Source organism: Pogoniulus pusillus, chromosome 3 (genome assembly GCF_015220805.1).
Source record: "Pogoniulus pusillus isolate bPogPus1 chromosome 3, bPogPus1.pri, whole genome shotgun sequence".
Lineage (NCBI taxonomy): Eukaryota > Metazoa > Chordata > Aves > Piciformes > Lybiidae > Pogoniulus > Pogoniulus pusillus.
In genome coordinates this window covers 10,959,286-10,971,293 of record NC_087266.1, presented here as the reverse complement: position 1 = coordinate 10,971,293, position 12,008 = coordinate 10,959,286, and the positions used below count along the sequence as shown (strand labels likewise).

At 44.7% G+C, this 12,008-nt stretch overlaps 1 protein-coding gene across 1 annotated transcript in view; it reads right to left on the bottom strand.

The window, feature by feature from the left end:
• The window catches only part of CEP295 (centrosomal protein 295), a 47,025-nt gene extending 44,388 nt beyond the window's left edge, over nt 1–2,637 (bottom strand). The window contains exon 1 of the mRNA XM_064170032.1: nt 2,562–2,637. The gene's annotated coding sequence lies outside the window, so the exon portion shown is untranslated. The remainder of the gene's footprint in view (nt 1–2,561) is intronic.
• Between the last annotated feature and the right edge of the window lie 9,371 nt (nt 2,638–12,008).

Genomic DNA, 12,008 nt, shown 5'->3' with positions numbered 1-12,008 from the left:
GACCTCCAAGATCATCCAGTCCAACCTATCACCCAGCCCTTTCTAATCAACCAGACCATGGCACTAAGTGCCCCATTCAGGTCTCTTTTTGAACACATCCTCTTTCAACACAGAGGATATTTTGTCAGTCACTGCATTGCCCCCGTTAGCAGATAAATTAAATGATGTGCTTTAGCCAGCAAGATTCATTCAAATACGTATCTTCATTGTGCTATTTGATCTGGGCATTATGTAATCAGCTTTGATTACAGATATTGCTATCATCTGTTATGCTTGTAATTAATCAATCACCATTTAATTAGTTTCCTATGGTAACACATCAGATGCCACCACGTGATGCCGTTTGCTATTAGCTGGCTATTGGAGTCTCCTCCCACCCCAGGTGCAACCACTTTGCCCTCCCTGCCCACTCCCCTTTATATTCTGCCCCAGAAGGTCAGAAGCCCCAAGTTAGGCCCATTGTGGGCCAAGGGATCCTCCGCCTGGCGTCCCTGGTGAGTGCCCATGGTGTGCACTGGGTGAATTGGTGGAGGATTTCAAAGGCCGGGGGGCCTGGTGGCCCCCCGGCTCGCTAGGGTTAGGCTCCATAACCATTGCAACGTACAACATCATCCACGGGTGCTGGGTGTGTGTCCTTGCTGGAGCTGATTTCTTTTGCAGGGTATTTTAGCTGTTTGAGGCTCTTGTCTTGGGCTCTGAGATGGCTGCAAGAATGGTGGTGGAGAAGAGGCGCTCTTCAGGGAGAGTTAAAGGTGAGCAGGGGGGAGCAGGGACTGCTTTAGGAACGTGAGGTGTGGTGGAGAATCAGATTGTTAGGGACTGGAAGGGACCCTGAAAGACAGTTTAGTTAGGGTTGGCATCAATGTCCATTGCTATAGCATGCATGGGTGCTGAGTGTGTGTCCTTGCTGGAGCTGAGCTTTTCTGGGTGATGTTTTAGCTGTTTGATGGGTTTTCCTAGGCTGATTTCTGAAGGAAATGTGATTTATGTGATGACAGTGTCTGTTCTGCTCTTTCCCATTTTCTTATCAAGTCATTGGCCAGTTTAAGTCCGAACTGTTAGAGGAGAAACAGTCTCAGAATAATTACAGTCTGCATATTCAGAGTTTCATAGAAATTGCTGTGCTGGGAGGGGAGGAGACACATCTATGCTACTTCAAAAGGGAAGGCAGCTGGAGCTCAGCTAAGTGGTCAATCAATGTGTGCCCCTGGGCGGCCCTGCCAGCACCCACTAAGCTTTTCCTTCCTTGCAATTATACTTCTCATTCCACAGGGATAAAACCACCACCAAAACAACAGGCACCACAAACTTTTTCAGCCTCGTCCAAGATTGGTCCCTCTCCAAATCTTTATCTACCTTTAAATATTTATATCCATGAAAATATTACCCCAAAACATGCCAAGGACTTTAAAAGACACTTAAAAAAAACCCCAAAAGCTTATGACTAGCTAACTGTCCACGTAGCACGAATAATTTAACCAACATGTTACACCTGGTAAAGTTTCTTTTCAGTAACATAAAAAGCCCAAACCACAAGGAAATACTCTCCCCCAAAAACAACAAAAACCCCACACCAAACTCGACAGAAATCAGGCGAGGTATTTAAGCTAAATAGGCATGAGATACTTTTGGTAGTTAAGCTAATGAATCTCAAGCTCATTGTAAGATAAAGAGGAGCAGAATATCACGGTTAGAATCATAGAATCAACCAGGTTGGAAGAGACCTCCAAGATCATCCAGTCCAACCTATCACCCAGCCCTATCCAATCAACTAGACCATGGCACTAAGTGCCTCATCCAGTCTTTTCTTCAAGACCCCCAGGGACGGTGCCTCCACCACCTCCCTGGGCAGCCCATTCCAATGGCAAATCACTCTGTGAAGAACTTCTTCCTAATATCCAGCCTGTACCTGCTGGCCCTCCCCTATTCAGCTGAAGATAATTAAAACAAAAGTTTACCAAACCAGATCGTTAGGGGAAGAACAAAAAAGGAGGAAAGTGTAGGAAGACGTACGTAACAAAAGTCTAGATCTAACATTTGTAAGTGCAACATCTGATCGCACGAATGCCCCAGTAAAGCAGCCAAGACCAGCACGACGGTTAAAACTAAACCACCCTCCCCGAGAGGCACTGTACTAGGGGATCCTGGAAACAGCGTTAACACCTCGGAGCGCCCAGCAGAGCCAGCAAAAAGCGCTTCTCGTCGGGAAGAGAAGCAGCAGCGTTAAGAACTAAGGAGGAGCACAATGCACCAACCGGCGGCTCAGAGCTGAGATGAGCGCCTCAGGGCGCGGCTGCCTGGAGGACTGCGACGGACGGAGCAAGCACATGCACAGAAAGGCCCGCCGGGAGAACCCCGCCGCCAACAAGCGCTGCACTGGAGGCCCCGGGCCCGCTCGAACCGCTCCTAGTGAGTCGGTGGGGCCGTAGCCGTTGCCGCTCGACCAGCCCTAGAAGAGGACGGACACCGAGAAGAGAAAATTCGCCGTTGCTCAGCCCCTTGGCAAGAAGCCGAGCACAAGAGAAGGAAATCAACCCCACTGGGAGTCTGCATACACCTACCCGCCGCTTCTCCCGCCGCCAGATGAACCCTCCCGGCTGCCGTCGCCGCCGCCGCCAACGGCTGACCTCTTCTTAATGCTACGTCAGCCCAACGTTCAGCAGGAGCGGCCAATGGCTGCAAGAGCAGCGGGAAGCCAAGAGCGGCGGCGGGACCGGCTCGCAGCTAACACCTACCGCCCGCCGCCGCAGCGCATGCACTGCGCATGTGCCAGAGCCGTCCTGGCCGGGCCCCGCCCCGCCCCTCACGCTGGTGACCAATGGGAACTGAGCATAGCTGTGACTGGCAGCCTGCGGTGGTATAAAAGAGAGGAGGGAGAAGGGCGTTGAGTGAGTGCTTAGTGTTGGGATAAGGCTGACGCTTTGCTGAGTTCGGACGGGTTTCTTACACAGCACCACGCTAGCAGGCCTCGGTGGGGAGGTTCCAACTGATAAAGCTTGTCTGGGAGGGGTGTTGGCTTAAGAGGGAATGGTGAGGGAGCAGAAGAATCATAGAGTTGACCGGCTTAGAAGAGACCTTCAAAATCATTCAGTCCTACCTAGGACCCAGCCCTATCCAGTCAACTAGACCATGGCACTAAGTGCCTCAGCCAGGCTCTTCTTGAACACCTCCAGGGATGGCGACACCACCACCTCCCTGGGCAGCCCATTCCAATGCCAATCACTCTCTCTGGCAAGAACTTCCTCCTAACATCCAGCCTATACTTCCCCTGGCACAACTTGAGACTGTGTCCCCTTGTTCTGTTGCTGGTTGCCTGGCAGAAGAGACCAACCCCACCTGGCTACAGCCTCCCTTCAGGTAGTTGTAGACAGCAATGAGGTCCCCCCTGAGTCTTCTCCAGGCTGCACAACCCCATCTCCCTCAGCCTCTCCTCATGGGGTTTGTGTTCCAGAAAAGTCAACACTGCTAGTGTTTCATCACTAGTTTTACCTCTGTGCTTGACATCCTTTTTTGGATGTACTTTATGAGCAGAAGGAGTAATTCAGACCCTACCTAAAGTGCTGCTCTGTCTTCCATGCATGTGTGTGGCTGGCTAAGTCACTTCTATAATCACAGAATCAACCAGGTTGGAAGAGACCTCCAAGATCATTCAGTCCAACCTATCACCCAGCCCTACCCAGTCAACTAGACCATGGCACTAAGTGCCTCAGCCAGGCGTTTCTTGAACACCTCCAGGGATGGTGCCTTCACCACCTCCCTGGGCAGCCCATTCCAATGCCAATCACTCCCTCTGGGAAAAAACTTCCTCCTAACATCCAGCCTATACTTCCCCTGGCACAACTTGAGACTGTGTTCTGTTGCTGGTTGCCTGGCAGAAGAAACCAACCCCCTACCTGGCTACAACCTCCCTTAAGGTAGTTGTAGACAGCAATGAGGTCACCCCTGAGCCTTCTCTTCTAATGAGTGGATTTGTATTACTGCCTCAGAACTAGTGCTCACCTTTCTTTTATAAACCTCTTTTTTAACTGATGTCTGCTCCTTACAAGTCTAATGCAGTACTTGTTCGCTTCTTTATTTCTGTTCTCATGTTGTAGTTTTCTTTCTGAAAGGCACTGCATGAGGTTTACAGCAGTTGGGGATTGAAAGTGGAATTGTCCAATAACCTTGATTAATGAGGAGCATCACGCAAAAACGTTTCATGTTAAGAGTTCTGCACCTATGGATGAAGCAAGAGAGGCTTCGTTTGACTTTTTCTTTGCACGGTGACATGTTCCCAGGGTCTGAGCTGCTACTGCAAAAATAAATGGAAGAAAAACTTAAGGCTTATAAGTGACTGGGCATAAAGGCAATAATGGGTTGTCTCACACTGACACATGACTGCAGAACACATCTACTTTCCATGACTGCCTCTTCTGGAAAAAAAGAAGCAGCAATTCTCTCCTAGAAGCTAACGGTCATAGAAGCCCAGCATATTGTTCTCTGCACGACTGAAACAAGAAAGGCTGAGATTACTTGGTAAAAACAAACCCTATGAGGAGAGGCTGAGGGAGATGGGGTTGTTTAGGCTGGAGAAGAGGAGGCTCAGGGGCGACCTCATTGCTGCCTACAACTACCTGAAGGGAGGCTGTAGCCAGGTGGGGGGTGGTCTCTTCTGCCAGGCAACCAGCAACAGAACAAGGGGACACAGTCTCAAGTTGTGCTGGGGGAGGTCTAGGCTGGATGTTAGGAGGAAGTTCTTCTGAGAGAGAGTGATTGGCATTGGAATGGGCTGCCCAGGGAGGTGGTGGAGTCACTGTCCCTGGAGGTGTTCAAGAAAAGCCTGGATGAGGCACTTAGTGCCATGGTCTGGTTGACTGGACAGGGCTGGGGGATGGGTTGGACTGGATGATCTTGGAGGTCTCTTCCAACCTGGTTGATTCTATGAAAACTTAGCAGTTTGGTGTGTGCAGGTGCATGGCCACACACTGAAAAAAACACAGTATTGCACAGGAAGATGATGTAACATTGCAGGAGAATGTGCTTTTGTTCTTGCCACAGACTTCTGTGCTATGGGATCAGTTAGGGATATAATTTGCTTTCTGTCAAGTGCTTACAACTTGTTGCAAACTGCTGATTGTAATAGCTGGTGCCAAGTTAATACCTGATTGTACATTAAAGACACCCAGATGTTTCATAGTATGCATACTGAATAAATTAAACATGAGCAGTTTGCTTCCAAATGCATTTTCCAGTCTCCTTATTGAATTTTTTTGTCCTTCAGCATTTTCATTATGGCAGTGCTCTCTACAATAGCATCTTTCTTAAATAGCTTTATCCAGCAAGTCAACAGGTTAAAAAAAAACTAAGACAGTCTATTAAGAGAGTAATTGAGATTATAGATTTTAGAATCCTCTACTCATAAAAAGTGAAAAAGGTCAAATACATGTTCCTGAGTTATACTATTGCAAATAAGGGATATTATCAAACCTACACATGCTGGGTAAGAATTTTATTTCAGGGGTGTTTTCTAGCCAATGTACTGCAGAATTATTTCTGCTACCAGTTAATTTACAGACATAAACTGAAAAACATGGGTTTAGCAAGTAGTCATTTTAATACTGTAATGTTTTCTACTTTTTACTGTACCTATTAGAATTACAGTATTGCAGGCCTACATTGATTCTTTCCCCTTGTGAAAGTAGATGCTATTCTTTTTATAGAAGGTGAATAGTTGTGGCTGTTTGAGCTGATTTGCTAGCTCAGACATAGGGGAGAGATGAGCACTCCAGGGATAGGCCATATAATGGCAACAACAGATAAATTGATATAATTTCATTGGAGCATCAAGAGCTTAATGTCTAGAAGCACAGCTTGTTCTTTCCCTTCTTCTGCTGGCTTCTGCTGCTTGAGCTGCGCCTGCCTATCTTCCCCAGCTGCTGTTTTGGCTGCTGCTTCTGCTGCTTCGTTGCCGCTTGACCCCTCCCCCATCTCCCTTAAGCTTATTGTATTGTTTTTTTTTATTCCTTCTCTAGTTGTTATCTCTCTTTACACCATAAGAAATACAATTTCATTTTTCCCTGACTTAAAAAAAAAAAAATCTGTGTTGTGGTGAGTTTATTCTCCCCGGAGGAGGGATCTGCCCTAACCTGGGACAATAGTGATGCAGCAGTATCAGTACAACTAGCCAGGCTGTATGAAGTCTACCGCTAAGCGGCCTGCAGAACATGGTCAGGAGCTCAAATCACAGTATATGCCTTCTGCTGTCCCAGAAAATGGCTTCTGAGAGTGGGACTGTCAGTATTTCCCTACCAAAGAGGATGGTTAGTCCAACAGTGGATGAACCACACTGCAAGAGATGTTGGCACAGGTGGCTTGCCTTATTGTGTTCTGTGGGGTTGTTAAGAGTGGATATAAGATTAGTCAGACTGGAGCTGCCTTTGTATACCCTGAATGAACAATTCCTGGTTTCCTAGGCAGGTTGACCAGCGTATGTAACCTGTCCCTCATACTACCTACACAGAAGCACTTGCTTCTTTCTTCATTAGAAATTCTTAACTGGCTGCTAACGACTCTGACAAGGGAACGATGACCTTGCAGGCTTTTTCTGCATCTTTAGCAGGGTAGCACTGTTTTGATAGGTTTTCTGAGATCCAGTAATGGATCCATTACAGCTACCTGGCAGTTCACCTTTGTGCAAGAGTTGGCACCCTGCAAGAAGTAAGTATTCTCATTAAAAAAAACTCCAAAGGAAGCGCTTTAAAGAAAGTGTCATATTCAGACACTAAACCCCCCACCCTGAGTCCTCTAATTTGTCGTTAGACAGTAATGCAGTTTTCTGTTCCTTAGAATCATAGAATCAGTCAGGGTTGGAAGGGACCACAAGGATCATTTAGTTCCAGCACCCTACCCTAGATCAGGCTGGCTAGAGCCTCATCTAGTCTGGCCTTAAACACCTCCAGGGTAACCCATTCCAGGCTCTCACCACTCTCATGATCAACAACTTCCTCCTCACATCCAGTCTGTACCTACCCATCTCCAGCTTTGCTCCATTCCCCCTAGTCCTGTCACTCCCTGATAGCCTAAAAAATCCCTCCACAGCTTTTTTGTAGGCCACCTTCAGATACTGGAAGGCCACTCCCACCTGGGAGCCTCCTCTTCTCCAGACTGAACAGCCCCAACTCTTTCAGTCTGTCCTCATAGCAGAGGTGCTCCAACCCTCTGATCATCCTCATGACCCTTCTCTGGACATGCTCCAGCATGTCCACATCCCTCTTGTAATGGGGGCTCCAGAACTGGATGCAGTACTCCAGGTGGGGTCTCACCAGAGCTGAGTAGAGGGGGAGAGTCACCTCCTTCGACCTGATGGCCACATTTGTCTCTTTGCTGATGACTGAAGTATAGGAATGAAACGAGAACTTCTCTCAGTTTGAGTTGGCCTTTCTCTGCAGTGAGAATTCCTTTGTGTCACATACCATGTTACCACACAGTCTTAAATGTTTCCCTCTGGTTCATTTTGTTTTGATCTGTGATTACTTCTCTCACACTGTTTTATCTCTCTTAGCACCCGACACTGGATGTCTAATTATCTAACAAGATGTGATTTTACAAAGGTTCCTAATACTCCAGTTTGTACAGTTTCAAAGCTGCAGAGTGCTTCTGTTAAATAGTGCATTTTTTTAGTGTGTAAGTTTTGCAAGTACAGTTAAATTTTTCATTACAAGGAAAAGGCACCAATCTTTATTTCTGAGACTGATGAATCTACTATGGTCAGCCTCTGCAAGCATAGCCTATAACAGTCTCTGCTTGAGACTGATTTGGAGATAAATTTTCTTGACAGATGTGGAAGGGTAGCTTTTATTATTATACTCTCTGTTGTGCAAGAGAAAGTGGGAAAGCTATGCTTTCCCATAAAAAGCAACTGTATCCAGAGCTCTGCCTGTATACAGGCTCAATCTGCTGATCCTATTTAAAAAAAAAAAAAAAGGGGGGGGGGGGAAGGGGAGAGGAGAGGCCAAAAAAAAAAAAAGGCAGCAAAATATGAGGCATAAAAAGGTAAAGAGTTAAAGAGCGAAGGGATAATTACAAGTAATTAAATTAAATATGATGTACATCCTAAAATCATTGTCACGGGAAGACAAAGAGATGGCTGTAAATTTAGATGTGGTTATAGATAGAAATGCTGTCAAATTACAGGGGGGGAAAAAAAAGAAAGAAAAAAAAAACCAAAAATGTGTTTTGCTTTATGACATTGTTTCAGATGCCTTTATTAGGGAACCAACAGCAACCTTAACCAATGCCCATTCTTTGTCACAAATGCTCTTGGGACTTCATCCAGCATCTTTAGTCCGGCTTAATGGTTTGGGTCTCTGGAAAACAACCAGCCTGGGATAGTAAGAGCAGCACCAAGTGCTTAAGAACGTGTTATTATTCACATATGAGTTGTGGTGCTGTGTAAGGTCATTTAAAAATGGGCTTTCAAACAAATTAATTCTCCCAAAACTTGAAGCTGACAGATCTGAGCTGGATTAATTTTTTTTTCAGATGAAAAGGAGCCTCGTGTAGTGACACTGCTGCATGTCCTCAGACCCAGTCTGCTTGTTTATGCTGCTCTCATGAGACCCTGCCTGGAGTACTGTGTACAGTTCTGGAGCCACCAACACAAGAAGGACATTGAACTGTTGGAGCAAGTCCAGAGCAGGGCCATGTAGATGATCAGAGGGCTGGAGCACTTCTGCTATGAGGATAGGCTATAAGAGTTGGGGCTCTTCAGCCTAAAGAAGAGAAGGCTTCCAGGAGACCTTGTAGTGACCTTCCAGTATCTGAAGGGGGCCTACAAAAAGGCTGGAGAAGGCCTATTTACAAGGTTTTGTAATGAATTGCAAGGTCTTGTAATGACAGGACAAGGAATAATGGGTTTAAACTGGAAGAGGGGGTAGATTTAAACTAGATGTTAGGAAGAAGTTCTTTACAGTGAGGGTGGTGAGACACTGGCACAGGTTGCCCAGGGAGGTTATGGATGCTCCCTCCCTGGAGGTGTTCAAGGCCAGGTTGGATGAGGTCTTGAGCGACCTGTTCTAGTGGGAGGTGTCCCTGCCTATGGCAAGGGGTAGGAACTAGATGATCTCTGAGGTCACTTCCAACCTAAACCATTCTATGATTCTCTAAGTGATGCCAGAACATGTGGAATTCTACAACACAGACCTGATGTGCATGCATTTGTTTACTAAAATGCTGGTAAGCTGTGTTCAGCCTTCTAAAATACATTGGAACGATAAACAGAATTTTCTCTAATTGTTATAGTATGCATAGTAACTGTGTGCACAAATAGGCCAATTATGCACAACTCAGTGAGTTTACAGCTGGTCTTTGCCAGTTTTTTCTCAGCTACCATGCCATATTTTGTTTGGCTAACCTTCCTTTGTTTCCTTCTGTAATGTCTTCTTCTATTCAATTTCAGAAACTAGACAGAATATTGCTTGCTTTATTGCAGGTAGTTTCAAGCAGAAAATAGAACAGTACTGGATTTTCTGGTATTTCCTTTAAAATAACAGATTGTTGTCCAGCAAGATCTCTTGAATAGCTTAATTTTTTACCTGGTAGGAAAAGACATCTTTATGTGATTAAAAATGCTTCCCCCCCCCCCCCCCCCCCCCCTCAGTTTAGTTCTACATCAGCAGTAAGCATCATATATTCAGCATGTAGTACAGATGAAACTGGGAGAAAAACAATTTTTTCCCCAAATTTTCAAGTGATTACTTTTTCTGCAACCTAAATAGTCTTGGTTTGTATTGTTTGCCTCCTCCTTTGGATTGCTCATGTTTATTACACTGCATAATGGATAAGGTGGAGTTTTCAGTAGCTTCAATTTCCCTCAGATGTGCATCCAAATGCCATGCTGTTTGCAGTAAAGTTAATGTAAGAACATCTTGAAGAATAGCTTAAGGCTTTAAGTCTATAAACTGCCAAAGAAGAGGTTAAAGGTTCTGGATGAAATCATAAAGAGGAAATAAATGGTCAGCTCCTGACATCTTAATGAGCAATTCAGTGAGAATCCCTTTTGATGCCTTAATAGTCATTTGTTCAAAAAGGAGCTAAAATGTATTCTAGATACTCCCTTTCCTTAGTGCTGTCTTCTGCCATTCCTGGCAACTTCTGTAGCAGGTGACATACAGTATAGGATACTGAATACAAGTCTCCTCTCAGGAAAGGACATGTCATTATCCTTGGATATCCCCTATGATACCTTTATATTGTTTATGAAATAACAGCAAAATGTTCATAATGTGAAAGAGTAGATCCTGGTTTGATCAAGACTTTCACAGTCTAAATCAAACAGACTCTATGATCAGACAGACCTGTGATATACCAGATTACACTTCTGCAGCAAATTAGCTTTGATCTTTTCTTTAGTAGAAAGAAGCTGATTATATCAATAGAGCCATTAAAAGGCTTTATGGAGGAAATCTGTTCCAAAGAGAACCTTACAAAAGGAATGAATGGTGAAGAAAAATTGACAAGGAGTGAGAATTAATTTGCATCAAGAGGAGGAAATTGGAAAAAGCTGCAAAGTGAAGAAACTTATGTTTAGAAGTGGAGCAGAGATATACTAGTTCTTACTGCTCTACCACTTAGAAAGCAATTTCTCTACAGACAGACATTTTCTGTCATAATTTTGCTAATTATTGTAAAAACCAAAGAGTGGTGAAAAGAACAAAGGGTCTTTAGTGATTGAAAAGAGGTAAATTTAGACTCAAGCCTGAGAGAAGACAATTTGGAGGGGAAGCTGATTAATGACTCAGATACTAGCTTAGTAAACTGGACCTTGAGCTTCAGTTTTCTGCATGAGCATTGATTTTTGTCCATGTGATCTTGGCTTCGTCTTTTGGGGATTGATCTGATAAATGAAGCTAAGTTGCAGATTCCTGATCCTAAAGAGCCTTGCTGAACGACTGAAGTCTAGAAGTTAGCATTTTTGAAGACTAAAGAGCTTTTGGAATTGCTGCCCTTTACATGCTCAAGCTGTTCTAACATTGATAGGACTGAACGGCTCTGGATCTAAATGATAAAATCACAGAATGGTTTGGGGTTGGAAGGGACCTTTGAAGGTCCAACCCTGCTGCAATATGCAGAAGCTCTTGCGACTACATCAGGTTGGTCAGAGCCTCATCCATCCTGACCTTGATTCTTCCTAGGGACAAGGTATCTACCACCTCTCTGGGCAACCTGTTCTGGTATTTCAACATCCTCATTATGCAAAATTTCTTCCTTACATCTACTCTAAACCTATCCTCTTTTAGTTTGAAATCATTACCCTTTTTCTTACCACAACAGGGCCTAGTAAAAAGATTGTCCCCATCTGCCTAATAGGCTCCCTTTAAGTACTGAAAGACTGTAATAAGAAGTCTCTCTTTCTCTCCCTACAGCCTTCTCTTCTCCAGGCCAAACAACCCCAACTCTCTCAGCCTTTCTTCACAGGAGAGACACTCCATCCCTCTGACAATCTAAATCTGAGAAAGATTCAGAAGATACTTCTGTTTTGTTTTGTTGTATATAGGTTAACATCTAATGTACTCAGAGTACATGCAACACAACAACTGCACAGGCTTCTGCACAAAACATGCTACTATTTCCTTTTGTAATTGAAGAGGAGAGGCAACTGGGGACCAGGCCTCCTGTTTTCCATGTTTTTTCTTGAACACCCTGCTTAATCTGCTTACTCTCCCTATGGCCAAATCAATAGTGAATTATGCTTTGTACAGCAGCATGGCTTCACATGAAGAGGCAGATGATCCCCTCTTCCTTAGAAAGTGCTATGCTTGGTGATTAAAACATCTCTGTTGAGAGTGGACTCATACCAAAACCACATTGAATCTTTCCCACTTTCTCCACCAGTGCAGTAACCACCAGACTACTGTTAAGTTGATACAGCTCCTACCATTCACTGCTGCTGGGAGGGGGAAAAAAAGAGCTTTGCTCAGCTTTTTTTTGTTTGTTTGTTTTATGTGGGTTCCTATATTTAGCAGAGGTTT